The sequence below is a fragment of the Dipteris shenzhenensis genome, chromosome 22, assembly GCF_047967505.1.
Source record: "Dipteris shenzhenensis isolate YYH24624 ecotype China chromosome 22, Dip_SZ_1.0, whole genome shotgun sequence".
Taxonomy (NCBI): Eukaryota; Viridiplantae; Streptophyta; class Polypodiopsida; order Gleicheniales; family Dipteridaceae; genus Dipteris; species Dipteris shenzhenensis.
The window spans coordinates 49,829,683-49,833,754 of record NC_141617.1 but is presented as its reverse complement, the minus strand read 5'-3'; the positions used below and the strand labels follow the sequence as shown (position 1 = coordinate 49,833,754).

At 43.3% G+C, this 4,072-nt stretch overlaps 1 pseudogene across 1 annotated transcript; it reads right to left on the bottom strand.

Moving 5' to 3' along the window:
• Window positions 1-1,790: 1,790 nt before the first annotated feature.
• Window positions 1,791-3,711, bottom strand: LOC147888238 (organic cation/carnitine transporter 4 pseudogene; annotated as a pseudogene). The gene is made up of 2 exons (XR_015543094.1): window positions 3,207-3,711; window positions 1,791-3,094 (listed from the first exon to the last, which is right to left on the bottom strand). The product of XR_015543094.1 is annotated as an organic cation/carnitine transporter 4 pseudogene (transcript).
• Window positions 3,712-4,072: the final 361 nt, after the last annotated feature.

Genomic DNA, 4,072 nt, shown 5'->3' with positions numbered 1-4,072 from the left:
TGTGCACGTCTATGGATGCATTGTGTTGTGAAAGGGAATAGTGCAATGCTTAGGCAAAGGAGGAAAGCAAACCTTGTTGCTCAATTTGTGAGTATAATTATACTTTTAAAATTTTCTTTAACTTAATAATCCATATGTATTTGCAAACAATAATCTTCAATTTAATAATAGGCCGAGGATTATGGATGAGATCTTATGAAGGAGGAGATGGGAGAGACTACCCTACTTTGATATCTTGCTCTTTGCAATAGGCTACTTGAGATGGGTGTGTCATGCATTTGATGGTGGTATGTTATGTCTGGTTTTATATATGTTCATTACACATTATGTTTCCATTGGATACTCATAGGCTTTCTACATGCATGTTTTTTTTTAAATTGTTTACTTAGGTAAGGATATCATGAAAGCTTGTAGGCTCATGAAACTAAATTTATCTAGTGTTATATTGGATATAGGATGTAGAGAGAAAGGAATTTGATGAGGAGGCATACAGAACTACACAAACAAGGGCAAGAAGATGACCATAGGGCCCACATAGGGACTATGGTTATGACGAGGATGAAAGTAGCGAGGACAATGGATAATAATACTAGCAAAGATAGTCACGGCACCACAGATGGTGATGGTAGAGGTGCAAGATGGGAGTAGGGATGGGGTATGGGAAATGAAAGACTAGAGTGCTAGAATAACTAGTAGATTAGAGAGTGGGATCGACATCACATTATGAGAGGCTAGTTAGAGATACATGACTACATGCTTAATTGGCCTTGTATGTACTTTTCTTATATGTTTGGATCATTAATATATTTTCTTAATTGGCCTTGTACATTTTGCATCATTAATATGTTAACTTGCTTTCATTATATGTTTGCATCTCTAATTAGCATTTAATTTTATACTCTTTGAATTTAAAATTAAATATAAACTTTGAAATAAAATATTCTAGCAAGTTAGAGTAAGTGGAGCAATCACTACCATGTTTTCCATGGTCCATAATTTGTGGTGCGCATCAATATAAGCATCTAATTCCATCTAACTGTGTGGAGAAAAAGTTAAACCATTAGAAAAAGTTAAAATAGTATGCAAATCATTTATGATTTTACAATCAAAGAATAGAGCTAGAGCATTGTAGTTTGATAGAAAAACAAAGCTAAAGTATGTGAAAGTTACTTGTGCTTGGAAAGACATGCCTAAAAAATAGACTCTAAGAGCTAATGGAGACAAGGATTAGAGATACAAAATGGAGGGTTCTATTTGATGTAAATATAAGAACATAAAGCAGATATAATAAAATTGCAAGATTGCTCTTGTACATCCTAGAGCTAGACTTACAAATTGTAGGGGGCTTGAGCAATATGCTTCGCTTGTTTATATACAAAAATTGTTCATTGCTATGCTAATTATAATAAATCCTTTTTTTTTAAGAACAACGTTCTCAACCAGTGTCATGGACAAGAGACACTTGAAAGCATGCTTTGAAAAGTGAAGGGTGAAACAATAGGAATATAGGAGTAATTAGTTCAAAGTTGGATCGATAGCGTCACATTTTTCTCTAAAGAGAACAAGGCACAATATTTTAAGTACTATGGGAAGCAAAGTCTTCATCCTAATGGGATAGAGATTAGGGAAGTAGAGACTACTTGGAAGAGAAGATTTTTGCATGGTATGTACAAAGGGTGGCTGGCACCCATTGCAACTATAACGAGTGACAAATCTGCAAAGCCTAATTTGTATGGCAAAGCCTAATTTGTATGGCACACTGGTCGGCCATGCAAAGGTGCACTATGGCTATGGTACCTCATCAGCATCTCCTCCAGCTATGGCACCTCCTTTGCTCTGCGCATAGCTTCAAGGGTCTCATGGAAGGGGCGATTCAGAGTCTCCGGTAGATTGATCGCCATCAGCCCGCCCGACAGCGACGCCGCTCCCACTATAAAGAGTGGCAATGGGGTCTTTACATGAGCTGACAACACCACCATGGGAGCAATCACGGCTCCAATCGATGCACCTTGATTCGCCAGTCCTAACGCTGCGTTGCGAACCTCCGTCGGGAACAGCTCCGAGGTGTACAGGAAGAGTAGATTGTAGGTGGCTGCTGTGGCCAACAGCCCCAGTAACCCGCAGGCGAGCTGCACCGAGCTCCTGATCAATTGCGTTCTGTGATTCCCTCTGGCAGCGTCTCCTGAAGCAGTAAGATTTGTTGCTCGGCTGACCTCCCAAGACACCATGGCTCCGGCCAGGCAGCTCAACCCACCTAAAAGCATTGCTACGACAAGCGTTCTACGCCTTCCGCTCTTGTTCAGCAGAAATGCGGTCACTGCGTAGCCAGGAAGTTCCGCCAATGCATTCAGCATAACACTCAGATTCAAGTTTGTGCCAAGGTTCCCCACGTTCAAATTTATCGTATAGTAGGAAAGGGCGCAAGAAAACCAGATGAATACCAGTAGTATCATCCGAATGCGAGTGGCAGAGCCTCTGAAGACATCGACAAGAGTCGCAGAGGCTCGCTTTTCCCTCGCACACTCGTTTTCTGATGTTATCTGTTGTAATTTTAAGCTGTCGAGTTGCGTGCTGCTTGGGATACTCAAATTCTCATGTTGATTCTGCTGGTTGTAAAGAACTATGCTTGTTGGGAAATCTCTCCTGTTCTTAGCAGCCATGGATTTCAGGACTTGCAGGGCTTCATGGCTTCTGCCTTGTACGAGATACCATCGCGGTGATTCTGCTAGGAATGGTAATACGAATGCACAGTACAGCAGGGACGGAGCAGAAGTGATAAGGTAAAGGTATCTCCAATTAGGGGCCATATAAGCCAAAGCTGGGAGCAGCAGTATGCCCATAGAGTAAAAGTACAAGGCAGACATGGCCGCGGAGCTCCTCCTCGAGGGTCCTATGGACTCGGTGCCCAGTACGAAAGAGGTAAGACCGACTCCACCGCAGCTAATGCCCGTTGCAGCTCGAAGAAGAATATACGTCCAGTAGTTTGGCGAAGCTGCTGTGAGCAGGCCGCATATGGCGTTGGATGCGCAGGCGATTGCCAAGGCTCCTTTACGGCCAAAGCGGGAATCTGAGAGATTGCCATACAAACCTGCGCCTGCAAGAGAAGCAAACGGATCTACCATAAACTACTACTTAACGTGGATGCGCATTGAGCGATGCATATTGGAGGACGGAATTAAAGGGGAGAGCAAATTTAAATTTATCACCTAAGAGAGATCCGATGAAGAACGCGGATTGCACGAGCCCTTGTTTATAGCTATTCTCGCAGATGAGGTCCCATTCAGATACTGCCGACTGACTCCTGCCCATCCACTCCCACAGCGTGCGATTCATTGAGCAAATGGGCGTCCTGGGTGTGCATAGTGATGCTGCAACTTCCCGGGAAACATCGACGTTGTGTTGTTGTAAGGACTGATACAAATTAGCAGTAGCAACCGTAGCGTTGCGAGCTAAGCTTGGGGCGAGATGCACTAGACAACGCCACTGAGGGGTTCTATCAGCAAAAATGGTGACGAGAGTGAGCAAGGCTTCCAGAATCCAAGCGAAACTTGTCAAAGTGAAATGGAGGAGCTGAGCCCATCCAAATTCACCCACGTAGTGCTTGAGCACGTCGTCTATGGAAAGATTTATCGACGACGGCGTGGAAGGAAGTTGGCAAGAATCGGCTTGCGCTTGCGCTGCGCGGGGGATGGAGAGGGGCTTCTCATCCATGCTTGCTAATCCACGGGTGTGTTGAAATCGAGATCAATGCTTCCAATCATGTCGTCTTCTTCTTAACAAATGTGTGTGTGAATTAAGGAGCCCGCTTTGAGAGATCTGACGCACCAAGTCAATTCAGATGTCACTACTAACAGTGAATTCATTTTGAGAGAGAGATCCATTGTATTCCTAATGAGGTGGAGCCACAAAGATTGAGAGAGAGATAGAGAGAGAGAGAGAGAGAGAGATTTCCTTTAAAACAATAAAGGATGATCAAACACACGCAACCACCCAATCGAGTATCATTTGAAGGATCAAACACACGCATACAACAATATGATGTTTTACCACGAGAACCCACGTAAGTTTTACA